The sequence below is a fragment of the Globicephala melas genome, chromosome 1 (genome assembly GCF_963455315.2).
Source record: "Globicephala melas chromosome 1, mGloMel1.2, whole genome shotgun sequence".
Taxonomy (NCBI): domain Eukaryota; kingdom Metazoa; phylum Chordata; class Mammalia; order Artiodactyla; family Delphinidae; genus Globicephala; species Globicephala melas.
In genome coordinates, this window is record NC_083314.1 from 15364601 (window position 1) to 15379715 (window position 15115).

At 43.0% G+C, this 15115-nt stretch overlaps 1 protein-coding gene and 1 long non-coding RNA gene across 10 annotated transcripts in view; one reads left to right on the plus strand and one right to left on the minus strand.

Annotated features, from left to right (window-relative positions):
• Nucleotides 1–15115, minus strand: part of ESRRG (estrogen related receptor gamma) — a 640838-nt gene that overhangs the window by 593329 nt on the left and 32394 nt on the right. For 3 of the 9 annotated variants that reach the window (XM_060297296.1, XM_060296836.1, XM_060296652.1), the window contains exon 1: nt 2088–2273. The exons of 2 other annotated variants lie outside the window; for them this stretch is intronic. The gene's annotated coding sequence lies outside the window, so the exon portion shown is untranslated. Of the gene's footprint in view, nt 1–1806; nt 1965–2087; nt 2274–2774; nt 2824–15115 lie in introns of those variants that run through there. 4 more of the 9 variants (XM_060297181.1, XM_030868305.2, XM_060296555.1 and 1 more) reach the window with 2 other exon arrangements.
• Nucleotides 2098–8676, plus strand: LOC132597156 (uncharacterized). Its single transcript, XR_009563598.1, has 2 exons — nt 2098–2275; nt 8015–8676. It is a non-coding gene; the product is annotated as an uncharacterized lncRNA (long non-coding RNA).

Consider the following 15115-nt stretch of genomic DNA (forward strand, 5'->3'; position numbering starts at 1 on the left):
TGAGTTGAAAGAGTTATGAGAATTGTTTTAGTAAAAACAACAAAGCCATGCTTGACAGACAAATCTATATCTGAAAGATCACATAGGCCTGTTTCATGATATACTCAACTCGTTTTGTATTTGAAGGAAAAGAAACCCTACCACGTGACTCCATCTCCATCCATGTTTTCAAGTACCTTCCTCAGCTCAGATTTGAGAACTGTTCAAATTTCCCTCTCTTGCCCACAAGGACAGAACACTGTTTTCTCAGGTTGGTTAACTCATTTTGATAACGTCAAATCTACTGGACAGGGAAAACAAACAAACAAACCAACCCTGACACCTCTCCCCCACTCCCCAATCCCATCCCCTGCCTTCCCTGGGAGAACATTTCTTCCTCTTTTCTGTCGCCTGCTGCTTCTGAATTTGGGCATTTTCCAAACACACTCCCCTATCTGGTCTTTGGGCAGCGGGAGAAACAAAAGAGAGTCTCTCTTCAAAACTAAACCAAGTCATTCAGCTGCTCGCAACACTTCAAAACATCCCCAGGTCTCTTGCTCTTGACTTAAAGTATTATGCAGGAGTGTTTTGAAAAGAGTAGGAAGTCATATGTGGACCTAACAGCTGCACTTAACCCACATGCTGAGAATTTCTTTCTTTTTTTCTCTTTTTTTTCTTTTCTTTTCTTTTTTTTTTTAAATCGAGAGAGAGAAGGTGTTATTTTCAACACTGCCCTCTGGTTTAGAGTAGAAAAATCCTGTGCTTTCTGTGTCTGCCTGTCTTTTTGTGTGGCCACTGGTCCTGGTACTACAATACCAACACACAGCAAACAAGCCTCCCTAGCTTAAGCAACCCATGTGGCAATTCACAACATAACCCAAGCAAGCACAAGAAATAAACACAGACATAATCATTCCACAGCAGTGAGGCATGCGAGGGGTTTCTCCAGGCCCTTCCGGACTTTTCCAGAATTGTTCATTAAGATTCTGAATGGGGGAGGGGTGCAGCTAGGAAAAGGTTGCCAGAAGGGAAGAGAATGGGAGGAGAGAGCTTTGCCTTCTGTGTCTTTCTCTCTCTGAGAACCTCCCTTCACCAAGCATGGGTGGGGGGAGGGTCTATCCGACATGCATCGGACAGACTTGAGGGGTGGAAGGGGGTAGGTAGGTGGTTTGAAATACTTAAAATGACACGACGGTCGGGTGACCTCCGTGTAACTTCAGAGACTCCCACGGAAGGTGAACGGGTTGGGGAGACAGGGAATGAGGCGTAGAGGACAGGCAGGAGACACCTAGGACTACGGCAGCAGCAAGCACCAGAAGGATTGGCCAGCCCACGACAGCGGTCCTCAACTCCTGACACCACCCTCTCCCCAACGACCCCTTCCCCGGATCCCCTCGCCCCCTGAGACCGGAGGACTCCCCCCGCCCCGCACCCATCCCAGTCCCAGCGCCCTAACTCTGCCCTCACTCTTTGCCACTTTCCCAAGCCCTGAAGTCTCTATCCAGGAAGGGGGATGGGAGAGGTGTTTTAAAGAACAAATCTCATGGAAATGAAAATTGGTCAGTGTCCCTAGAACACGCGCTGACAGTTTTGCAGTCATGGTAAGGCGAGTCTACAACAGCGGGATAGGACTTATGGTTGTGTGATGGAGGGAGGGTTGCTTTTTTTTTTTTTTCCTCCAAGAGACTCTAAACAAGTGAAGGGGGGAAGGCGGGGTGGGGGGGGGGCGGGAAGCAATAGAGATTTCCACCAGGACTGCAAATCAAGGATGCCCCAGATGCAAATGTCTGTCTCCAGATGTTGATGATAAGGATTTGGACCAGTTACCTTGGCAGGGTCAGAACTGCAGCAGGTTAAGCAGGTGAGTCGTCGGGGATTTTAAAGAAGCCGAAGCCGGTCGCTTTGGCTGGGAAAGTCTACAAAACCCCCATGCAGGAACATTGCACATCTTACACACGCCTCCTTTAACTGGGCTCCCGCGACCTCGGGCGGGCGAGGGGGTGCCTGCCGGCTCGCCGGGACCAAGGGCACGGCCCCCCGCTGGGCCCCCGCGGGTGCAGGGCCGGCCTGGCCCCCGGGGTCCGCGTCCCGCGCGGCTGTGCACTCACCGAGCCGGGCGGCCAGGGGCCGAGGGGCGCCCGCCGCTAGCCGGAGCGCCCGGGCGCCTCCCTTTGCTCTTGGTAGCGTCGGTCCGCACTCCCTGTGACCCAGGACGTCATGATGCCTGTCTGTTTTCTCAATGATAACTTGGCAGAAGAAGAGAGAGGCTGCCAGGTTCTCCTCGGGTGGTTACGTGGTATGTGCACGTTTCTGTTTGCATGCCTTTCTCTCTCTCCCTTTTGCAAAATAAATATCTAGATTTCGCCCCCGCAAAAAAAAAAAAAAATTTCCCGGCACTGTCATGATTTGATTGCAATATTGCGTTGGCATAATTGACGCCTCTGGGTGTGTATTTATGTGTGTCTGTGCGTGTGGGGTTTTTTGTGGGGTTTTTTTCCCCCTTTAAATCCTGCTGTTGCTACTGCCGCTGCAGCCGCCGCTGCCGAACGGAAAGCAAGCATGCGTTCATCTTTTGTCTTTCATTTTACCTTCAGGGTGACATTCAGTGCCAACGGCTCCCTTTTGACCGTGGCCAATCCCCGGCTGGGCAAAAGACGTTTTTTAAAACCTGGGGGGAGGGGAAGGAAGAGCCCCCTCGGCCCCGAATGCTGGGGTTTCCATTCCTAACAAGGCCGGACCCCAAACCTACCCGACCCACCGCCCACCCCTGAAAAACCATTTTCCCTTCTACCCACCAGGCCCAGGCAGAGAAGCGGCACCCATACAGCGAGGAGCATCCACCCAGGGCCAGACACTCCTGTTGTCGGCTCGCACTTGCTGACTTGCATCTCTCAGTTGCATTCCCAGTGTGTAGGCCTCTCACAACTGGAGCTATTTTTGTCTCCCAGAGATGTTCTTTAAAGCCCTTTAAAAATGGGGAGGGGGCAGGGAAGAAAAAGAGAGAGACACAGAAAAGGCCAAGCCCCTATAAGAGGGGCTTTCTGGACACATCCGGAAATTTGCGGGGGGGGGCAGGCATCTGACCCACAAGGGTAGTTTAAAAGGGCAGAAAGGATAACTAGCTTTATTTGAACTCTTCTACAATAGCAAGAAAACTTTTTTTTTTAATACAAAGATATTGCTGGTCATTCACTGTATTTGTCATTTCTATAATTAGGTTCTCGGGAATCAGTAGGGAAGTTCTCAAAATTAATCCTTAATATTCATTTCTGCAAACATGAGAATGTATTTTAGATGGTGTGGCTACATGACAGGTAAAGCAGAGAGCATGTCTTTTTGTCATACCTAGTTTGTGTCCTTTGTACATTGTTTGGTATGTTTTCCGTAGCATCTATTAATCATAATATTGTGTATATCAATCACTATGTATGCATTACTGAAAAATAAATATCTAGCACGAGGTCTGGCAAATACATTGCCCTTCTTTATCGCTAATTCCCCATTTGGAGTAGTAGAACAGGCTTAGGAATTTTTTTTCCCCAAGCCTCTTGTTGACCTTGGTCACCATCATGTATCGGTAAAGTCACTGATTCAAATTCCTAAAAGATGACAGCAGAAGCTAAGGTTGCAAAACATAAAGCATGGAGGAGAGTATCCTATCTGAAAAACAAAGCTGATTGGTAGAAAACTTTTGAACGCTTCTAAAATAATCTGCAGCTGCTATAGGTTTACAACTAGTTTACCTATTTGAGAGATTGGCTCAGTTTAATGAAAACAGCAAGTCACCTGTTAGGTCTTTTCCCTTTAGAGTCACAGACCACGAATCACTAGCAAATTCCAGAGGGAAGACACTGTAATTATGTAAAGACCATACAATCCGAATTGGAGAAGAGCCTCACTAAAGTAAACCGAAGGAGGGTCTCAGGACTACTGACTAGTAGACAGATTCCAGAAGTTAACTCTACCTCGCCACCCTAAACAACTGGACATAGCTGTCTGGCTCTACTTATCTGTCTCCTTGGAATGCCCGAAGGATGAATCAGTGCAGACCTGTCTGGCGCTTAGGGGTTATCAGGGTCAACGATGATTCTGAAGAAGGCGAGGGTCTACTCAGAATTCGAGGAGACATCATCGCACCGTGTTACTGGTGACTTTTCAGTAACTCTCCAACAGGGGCTCATTAATATTCAACCTACCAACCTGGTTCCCCAGCTTCTTTACTTATTAACCTCAGAACTGGACCCTTACAGACCCAATGCCAAGAGAAAGAACCATAAAAATTTGACTAACTTTAATCCCTTGAAATCCAATTTTTTTTTTTTCAGACAATTGCCTTCTGTGCTGTTTGTCACCAATCCACATGCCAGTGAAGGTTGACCAAATGGTTTCCTTCCCCAGGGCTGAGCTCTTTGAGCAACTAGTAAAGTGTAGAAGGCAAGGTACTCAAGTTCTCTGGAGGTTTGAAAAGATCCCTTCTAAGCCCAGCTTTTCTAAATCCAATTCTGCCTGAGAATGGCTCTCTGTTGTTTATTCAAGTTCAAACTCCTCAGACCACTCTCAGGTCTTTATTTTCTGGCTTCACCCTGACTATAATAGTTAATATTGTTGGAGCACGTTCAGTTTAACTTCCCAACGAAACCAAAGTGTGTAAAAACGCTTACTAAAGTGGATGGAACACATTGAAGGCACTGTTCTAAACTTTGTGTTTGGAACTTGTAAATCTAATTAAATCTTCTCAACAACAATATGAGAGAGGGATTATTGGTATTCCCATTTTACCCAAGGAAACGGAGGCACAGAGAAGTTAAGTAATTTGCCCAAAGTTACCCAGCTGGGATTCAAATTCAAGGGCCTTGAGCCCTCATTATCACGCTCTCTGCCTATCTACCCACCTAACCAACTCAACTTGCATCCTAACTAGTCGAATCTTGCAGTCAGGCTTGTCATACACTGCCCATCTCACACTCTCTGTTAACTCCTACTCCAATAGCATTGCCCAAGCCTTCAATGTCATTGGTCAAGTCCAAGTTCAAATCCTATTTTGCCCACAAAGTCATTATTTACTATTCTCGAGTGTACTGATCATTGTCTCTCTCTGTTCTGGAATGTTCACTTCTACATATGACATCACTGTTATTTAACCGCTTCAGGGGTTTGCTTTTTTAATCACCACCTCCCAATTCCTTTCTAACAGGATTATGGATTTTTTTTTTTCCTGTCTCTTCTGGCTTGCCTAACAAAGTGCCAAGTACAACACAGGCTCTCATAAAACCGCTTCTGATGCACTCATTGACACAAAACTGCCCTTTGGAGAGCTACAATGCCAATGTTCAATTTGACAGAAATTGGAAGTTTTAAGTAGCAACAGTTTTATCCTTTTAACTGGAGAAATGACAAGCTTATTTCACACAGGCCCTAGGAAAAAACAAGTAAGGCCAAAGGTGAAGCTATTCAGTTAGAGAAGCATATTCTGATGACATAGAACTTAATGAGAGCATGTGTGCTGGAGGTGTCGGGGGGCGGACACATATATAATTGTAGTATTTGGAAGGCAACTGTAAACTTGATTATGACTTTTCAGCTGTTACGAGCCTTTCTCTGTTGGATGTTGAATTTGCTACATGTCAAGATATTAATTCTCCTGCTTAAAAAGATAGGAAAATGGGCTTCGCTGGTGGCGCAGTTGTTGAGAGTCCGCCTGCCGATGCAGGGGACACGGGTTCGTGCCCCGGTCTGGGAAGATCCCACATGCCACGGAGCAGCTGGACCTGTGAGCCATGGCCGCTGAGCCTGCGCATCCGGAGCCTGTGCTCCGCCATGGGAGAGGCCACAACAGTGAGAGGCCCACATAGTGCAAAAAGTATATATATATAGGAAAATAAGTGGGGACAAGTAGTCCCCTGTGATCTTCTCTGGGTGTGGTTCTGATCAGCTGTGGGTGACCTCAGGCAAATGATTTCATGAAACTGGGCTTCAGTTTCCTTCTTGCACAGGGAAAGATGTAATCAGCCTAGTAAGATTGGTTTTTTGGAGGATACCAAACATATGCTGGGTAGCTCAGGTAAAATGAACAAAGATCATATTTCTAACTTCTGAGTATAGTTAAGGGTAGCTCAGAAAAAAATCTGTACACAAAAATATGTTCAAACTTCTTAGCTTTGCCGAGATGGCCCCTTTTATATAAGATAAAATGATGAATAACTGAGTGTACCAGTAGCCGACCAAATCAGCCAAAATGTTATCAGTCATCACTCATGCCTGCCTACAACTTGTTTTCTTCCTGCCACAATCAATCAGATGGTTGCACAGACCTCATTTGATGTAAATTGGTCCAAGTGTTTTTGCGTTGATGCCTTGATCACCTGTAGCTTGAATTAAATCATGAAGTTAGTTGAAGAGCAGTTGGGGGCTAGAACCAGAATGGGACCTCTTATATATTTCCTGATGTAACTAATTTGGATCAAGCCTCTGTCTGTGTTCCTTTCCTTATTTATCCCTATGCATTGAAGACATAACTCATCGACCTTCTCATCAGGTCTTTGTTAGGATAAAGTGAAATAGCAGGAGTGAAAGCACTCTTCCAATACAACGAAATACCATCATGGCAGACGTGCCTCATTTTACACTAGAGTTGTGTTTCTAAAAAAATTTTATAAACTTAGCAGAGGCTACAGAGACAAGAATTTAGGTCCCCTGGCTAAGGATCTAAGTTGATTTCTACTGTATCTTGCTAGTTATAGGACATCACAAAGTCCTACAGCTAGTTAAGGGTGTAATCAGGAAGACGATACAGGTAAACAGCCCTATCCCAGGCCATTCTTGAAATCAGGGGGTGGGCAAGTATTACAGCTAATCAAATCGAGTGGGACCAACTTCATAAGAACATTTCCTTAAAATAGAAAGGTATACCATGCCTCTGACATGGAAGAAAGAAAACAATTTCATATAAGGCAGGGGTCCTCAACCCAGATTTCATGATTGTTCTAGGGAGCCATGGATGAATTCAAAGTCTTGAAGTCGTAGGCAAAATATGTGTGTATGTGTGTGTGCCTGTGCCATGTTCTCAAGAGAAGACCCTTAAGTTTCACCACATTCTCAAAAGGGTTCATGACTCCAGAAAGGTTAAGAACCACTGATGCAAGATGTTTATTTTAAAACTGAACTTAAAAGAGAATAACACATCCATTTAAGCCAAATGTCATGCTGCCTACAACATGGGGAGTATATAATAATCACCAGTATTCAGAATGATGGCCTTGAGGCACAATAAAAGCTTCAATCATCGCGGAAATTTATCTTCAAGGTATTTTACTTAACTGACAAGCGAAAATGGACCAGCTTTTTAGAAAGATTTGAATACTGAATTAAAATAAGAAAAGCCTTCTGGTTTGGTTTAAACTGGTTGGACAATGCTCTGTGTGCTAAGAAAGATGGATTAGTGTGGGGAAATACTCATTGTTTCAGGGAGTACAGTTAAGATCCATGGCAGCTGTTAGGTGCCAAAGAATGGGGGCTGCAGCAGAATTGTGGCAGTGAGGTGGGGTAGAGGGATGGGACGGTATTTGGCAGGAAAGCTGGAATCAACAGAACTTAGTGTCTGACTTGGGCAACTGAATTAATGATAGCACATCAAAGAGATACAAATAAAGGCTGCGTAAAGAAAATAATGAATTTGGTTTGGGATATACGAGGCTTAACAGCCTGTGGAACAGCCATAGTCTACCAGCCTCGGGAAAGATTTAGAAGAAATCTGTGGCTGGAGAAATTTATTTGGGAATCATTAGTAAATTGGCAATGGCTTAAACTGATAATATAGATGGGGTGGGGCGGTTAGAAGCGTCTGAAATAAAATTGCATTTATTTGAATAAAACCTAATTTGTAAAATATGAAATCATATAACACCCAAGGCAAAAGAGTGTTGGTGATTTTAAATATTTATGGACATCTGTATTTATACCATAAATTTCTGAATAGGGCGATACAGCTCAGATTTTATTTTATACCTGGGGTTTTCTGGATTTCTTTCATTTTAAGGCTCTATTTTCATCTGAGATATTCACTGCCCAGGTTCAGAAGGGAGAAAATTTTCCTTGGCAACCAGGTTCAACTGGAAAAAATAATCAAGATGTCACCTGATGCTACAAGTCACCAGCTATGTTCTCAGCTCTGCGGCCCTGCCAGAAGCTGAACCAGCAGAGGAAGCTCGGCGTCATGGAAAGAACACTAAACTTGGAGTCAGAACACAGAGTGGGAGTCTAATTTCTACCTCTGACGGCTTTTGCGACTCTGGACAAGTCATTCAACTTCTTACAACCTGGATTTCCTCTTTAATAGCTTTCCTACCATCCTCAGGGAAGGATCTTTCAAGCATTGGTGGTTAGGTAATCACCAAAGGGGTGCATGACTGGACCCAACCACACGCTTCAAAAGTCACCTTGATGCCAAGATGCCAGCCCCCTCCCCTCCCCTCCCTGCAAGAGCCCAGCGTGGCCCATCAGGCCTTCCTCTTTACTCCATCAATGTGCTTCCACGACTATGCTTACCATATTTTAATTATGGTTACTACATCTGTCTTTGCTGCTCAGCTGTAACTGCCTTTAGTGTCACACATGTTTTACTTCTCTTTTTATTCTTAGTGCCTAGCACAGAGTAGGTGCTCCGTAAATGTTCAATGAATAAACTATTATTAAGGGAGAGCATTTGCCTGCATCTGTTCCTATTCCATGAAGTCTTTAGCTAATCTGGGAAATGGAAAAAACAGGGCCAGCCTTACTGACAGGCCTGAAGCTATAGGGTACGGGTGCTTTGCTTAGAAAGGGCCTCTCTCAGAAAACTCCTACATTTACTGTTAATTAAGCTGCCTTATGTGTACAGTTATTATAAGGGAATAAAGTATGTCATTTCCCCATCATATTTAAGCTTAAAATGAAAAACTGCCTCTCCCTCCAAAAAAAATGTTAACACTGACTTCATTTGCCATTGATACAGAAATGCTGCATACCGGGTTTTACCAGAAAGCTAAGGAGAGAAAAAACAGGGTGGGGGAAGCATTGTGAGCCTAAAGAAAAGTTGAATGGCTGTCACGGTGTGGTGGAAAGGACCAAGAAAAACAGGACAAATGTCCTGTTTCAAATTCCTTAGGAAATATCTTAAGCTCTTTAGGATCAGTGATTGCATCTTTAAAATGGGATCATACTATGTAAGTATCAGAGTTATTGGGAAGATTAAATGCACATGAAGGCACAATGCCTTGTCCAAATAGGCAATTGATAAACACAAGTTCTCCTCCCTCCCCTCCATCCCTCCCTTTCTTCCTTCTTCCTTGTTTTCCTTCCCAGAAGAAAAAAAGAATCTAACTCACTGATTTGTAACAACGATCTACTTGGAAGCTTTTCTTTCTTTCTTTTTTTTAAAAAAATATTATTATTATTTTTAACATATTTATTGGAGTATAATTGCTTTACAATGGTGTGTTAGTTTCTGCTTTATAACAAAGTGAATCAGCTATACATATACACATATCCCCATATCCCCTCCCCTCTTGCATCTCCCTCCCACCCTCCCTATCCCACCCCTTTAGGTGGTCACAAAGCACCAAGCTGATCTCCCTGTGCTATGCGGCTGCTTCCCACTAGCTATCTATTTTACATTTGGTAGTGTATATATGTCCATGCCACTCTCTCACTTTGTCCCAGCTTACCCTTCCCCCTCCCTGTGTCCTCAAGTCCATTCTCTACGTCTGCATCTTTGTTCCTGTCCTGCCCCTAGGTTCTTCAGAACCTTTTTTTTTTTTTGATTCCATATATATGTGTTAGCATACGGTATTTGCTTTTGTCTTTCTGACTTACTTCACTCTGTATGACAGACTCTAGGTCCATCCACCTCACTACAAATAACTCAATTTCATTTCTTTTTATGGCTGAGTAATATTCCATTGTATATATGTGCCACATCTTCTTTATCCATCCATCCGTCAGTGGACACTTAGGTTGCTTCCATGTCCTGGCTGTTGTAAATAGAGCTGCAGTGAACATTCTGGTACGGAAGCTTTTTTCTTGACCAGGCTGCTGAAAAGGAGGTTCCCAGGGATTGGTTTAAATCAGTGGCCTCCAAACTTTGCCATGTACCGGAATCACTTGGAAAGCTTGTCCTGATGCTCAAGTCACAGCCCACAGCAAGAAAGTCAGAATGTCTGGGTTGGAGACAGGCGACAGTATGTTTTTAAAACTGCCAGGTGAGTCTGGTATGCTCCCAAGTTTGGGAACCACTAGCTCATGTAAAGAAATGGGCCTGTGATTCACTACTTTAGCTGATTGAAGCCTGATACTAATAAGGCCCCGGGTTTGGATTCTGGTCCAGGAGGGCAGCTCTTCACTCTCTCACAGACGCTGAATGTTCATTCTTTCTCCTTCAATGCTCCTTTGGCAAGCTCTGTATACATGAACCCCAGACAGGGTCATATCCTTGGACTGACTCATCCCAGGTTCCAAAAAAGTGAAGAAAGAAGCACATAACACACCTGTATTTGGAGGACTCTACAGTTCAGAAAGGCATTAACACTGGGTGTTATTGAACCCTTACAACAACCCCACCTAGTTGGCATTCTTATGATGCCCAACTTAGAGATGATGAAACCAAAAATAAGGAAAGTTCAATTTGCTGAGGGACAAAGTAGCAGATGCAGGTCTCATACTTAGGTCCAGGGTCCCAGAATGGAGGCATTTTTCCTGGACTGTTCTGCCTCGGAAGCCCTAGTGATCATCAGTCAGCAGGGTTGTGTGCACATTTGAGGGTTGGTTTAGAGCTATGGTGGCTGCTCTGGCTTATTAGGAAAGAAGGAGAGGGTGGAAGAGGGAGGGAGAGGGGAGGGGGGAAGGAGGGAGGGGGAGGGGAGGGGAGGGGAGGGGGAGGGGAGGGGAGGGGAGGGGGAGGGGAGGGGGAGGGGGAGGGGAGGGAGGGAAGGAAATATTTGTAAATATGTTTGAGTTAAATAGGTTTCTTTCTAGCAGGTCTTTTCAAATTATTTAATATGCTAACAAGCATTATACATCTCTAAAATGTATTTCCCAACTTATTAAATAGTGAAACACTTTTTAAGCTCAGCATTTCTTAGGACTAATGTCCCATGGAATGCTATTCCATAAAAGCTGCCCTGGCTGTCCTCACTTCCCTCAGGATTTTGTTGAAGTGTTACCCTCTCAGAGAGGAGCCCCCTAAGAGAAAGACAAATATCATATGCTATCACTCATAGGTGGAATCTAATTTCTAAAGAAGACTTTTGTTTGTAAAATAGAAACAGACTTACAGATATCGAAAACATACTTACGGTTACCAAAGGGGAAACGTGGCGGGGATGATAAATCAGGAGCTTGGGATGAACAGACACACACTACTATATATTAGATAGATAACCAGTGAGGACCTACTGTAGAGCACAGGAAACTCTACTCAATATTCTGGGATAACCTATATGGGAAAAGAATCTAAAAAAGAATGAATATATGTATATGTATAACTGAATCACTTTGCTGTACACCCGAAACTAACACAACATTGTAAATCAACTCTACCCCAATAAAAATAAAATTTAAAAAAAACGGAATCACCACCTGCTCCCCACCTGCTTTTCCTGCTTTGTTTTCCCTGTAGCCCTTAACGGCTTCTCACATACTTTGTAGCTGACTTATTTATTCCCTTTACTGTTTGCCTCGTCCTCTATGTCTGGATGCTGTATGAGACATGACATTTTCTGGCTAATTTTTCCCAGTGAGATCTCCAGCACCTAGAAGCGTAACTGGCCCAAAGTAGGTGTTCAATAAATATGTATTAAAGGACTGAATGAAGGGCCAAAAAGAAGTATGCCTGCAAGAATTCAAATGAAGGAACCTTCTCCACAGGTATGTCCCCTTTAAGGAAATCTTTTCTAATTCTAGTTATCGCTTACAATGATCTAATGAAGTGAATATGATCCCTACCTTATAGAAAGATAAAATGAGAATTAAAGCAATTAGACCTGTATGCAGAGCAAAAAAATGGTTAAGCCGAAATACTGTGAAACTGGAATTGATTCTTTTTAGTTTTCAGTGTAATTATTGTGAGATAAAGTATATATGGTGCATGTTTCCAACAGTATATGTGAAATCTACTAGAAATGTGGACAGCCATGAATTAACTGCACAGAGGTCTAATGTATCAGGCCCAGAAACTCTTTTGCATTTACCAAACCAGACCAAGCTAAGATATAAAAATTCAGCAGACCCCTGATATAGCAAGGTTCATCATTGCCTGGATTCAGATTCTCCATAGGTCAACTCATACTCTGAGAAATGTTCTATAGAATTCTAATGGCAGTCAGCCTGTAACACAGGTGTAGTTGGGTCCTCCCCCACCATTTCACAAAGGCTCTACTATATAATAACAACGCTTGGCATCAATGTAGAGCTGTTCTCTGGTAAAGGTCAAAGTGTTGTGAACAATTCAAATATACGCAGGATGATGCTGGTCCATGGAGCTCAGAAAATGACCCAATTGACTCCTCTCCAAACACAGAGAGTAACGAGGAAGTGGAGAACACATAGTAATAATGTCGGATGAATGCTCTGCTCCTCTATGTTTTCCTCTTTATCCAGAAAAACCATATTTCTGAAGGGACGCTGTTTTAGTAATGAAAGTGGTTTTATTAAACACACCAGAAACTACAAATCCAAATGAGCATTTCCCTACAAAACGGTCACTTGGGGAGGCTACGTAATTACCTCACCGAGCCTGTGATTGCTCTAAACATTTGGGGAATTCCTCTTTTAAAGTCGTCAGCTGGTTTAGGACACACACAAGAAAACCAATCTCATTCCTTTATGGCTGCACTTTATGTAACAAAAATACCACATTTCAATCCCAGGCAAACTTGGTTGGTCAATGCAGTGGGTAACCAACTGGCTGCCCATCCGAATCTCCCAGGCATTTATTAAGGACACGGAATGCCAGGCTGACCCCGATTCGCTTTGCAGTGGGTCAGGGCTGGGAATTGGGAGTCTGTTTTTAAGAAACCACCCCAGGTGATTCTGATGCATTCGGTTTTCTTTGTGAACTGCGGGTTTGAGTACCTTGCTGTTAAGACAGCCTGAGCCAGTGAGCCTTCCTCTACTGTATGGCCACAAAGCCTGAACCTCTAACATCCAAATCATTCATTCACTCACCCAACATCTATTGAGTCCTTACTATTTTGTTTTACAAAGAGGGAACTGTTGGCAATAAGAAGTTGAGTAAAAGAAAGTGGAAGGTTAGGTCAAAAACATCCCTATTGGACACATCCTCTTTCTCACCATGCTCTCTTGGTCAACCTCATAGCTTCAGCCTTTGCCTTGGAAATAGTCCGAAAAAGAACAAAGAGTGTAGACTCCAGCATAACATTGCCTGGAGTCAAACCCTTGCTGACCACTTCATCAGGTGACCTGGGGCCTTAAGTTACTTGTCTGTTCTGGGCCTGATTTCCCCATCTGTGAGAGGAAGCTGATCATAGTACCTTTCTCCTGGGGATGCTGAGAGCCTTAAGTGAGATAAGGCATACAAAATGTTTAGCACAGAGTTCACAGTTTTCAATAAATATTAATTATTATTAATACTTACACATTAATAATTCTTAAATCATAAATTCTACATCTGAAATCCCAACTTCCTTGCTTATCATTAATACATAAAAACTCAACACCATTTCAAACTGACCGGATACAAAGTTGAATTAATGTTGGCCCAACTTCTCAAATTTATTCTATTCTGCTCCCAATCTTGGTTCAAGGTATCAATTATCCATAGGGTCATTCAGTCCCCAAACCAAATGTACCTCAGATTCTTTCTCCTACCTTACTCTATGCCAGCAATTACATATCCATCCACATGCACTTCACTTGGTTATAAATTCATATTGATTCCCTCTCAACAATTTTTCTTTCCACTCTTGTGTGTATGTGTTTCAAATTAACGTTTATTAAGGTGTTGCTACATGCCAGGTCTGAATGCTGTACATGCATCAATTCATATAAATCTTACAACAACTTATGAATTAAGTGCTATTATTCTTTCCATTGTAAAGATGTAAAAACTGATGCACGAAGAGATTAGGAAATTTGCTGGGATCCAACCAGCAAGGAACTCTGGAAACTGAGAGTCAATCCTGGCAGCACGGCCCAGAGCTGTGATCCTCACCACTATATAGGACTAATGCTAATCTTTTTAAAATAATCATATGTGTTGCATTCTCAGCATGGTATATCCTCATGACAATCCTATGACACAGATGCTGTTAAAACTCCTCTTTTGCAGGTGAGGAAACCGGGGCCCACAGAGTATGAGCTGCCACTTCTCAAGTTCAGGTTTCCCTGGGGTATTGCCTGGGCTAATGAAATTACGTCCCACCCCTTCTGTGCAACTCCTAGTTGAAATCTGGCCAATTACTTACACTCAGATCTCAGAATAATCTTTCCAAAGCTTAGATCTTGTCATTTATTCTTTAAAAATAATTCATTTAAAAACCAACTGTATTCCAAGCAATATTTTTCTAATCTATCATTCACATACCCAAGGTAAATCTGACATGGATGTGTCTACAAGAAGCTCTTGGTCTTTGGAGGAGGTTGGTGCATAAACAGATAACTTCTTCAATGTATATTATGTGCACTATACAGGTGCACAGAAGAGGGCCCCTAACGTAGCAGGGCATGGGATGGGGTCAAAGAAGGCCAAGCATGATCTTGGAGGATTAGTAGAATCAGCAAGGCAACTGATAAGGTAGAGAAAAGGAGAATAAAGAAGACAGGGCCTTGATGAATGAAACTGAAGAAGACACAGATAAATAGAAAGATATCCCATGTTCACAGAGTGGAAGAATTAATAATAAAATGTCCATACTATTCAAAGTAATCTATAGATCCAATGCAATTCCTATCAAGATTCCAATAGCACTTTTTACAGAAATAGAAAAAAAAAAACCCTAAGATTCATATGGAACCATAAAAGACCCCTAATAGCCAAAGCAATCCTAGGAAGATAAAGATGGACGAATCAGGCCCCCTGACTTCAGACTGTACTACAAAGCTATAGTAATCAAACAGTATGGTACTGGTCTAAAAACATACACAA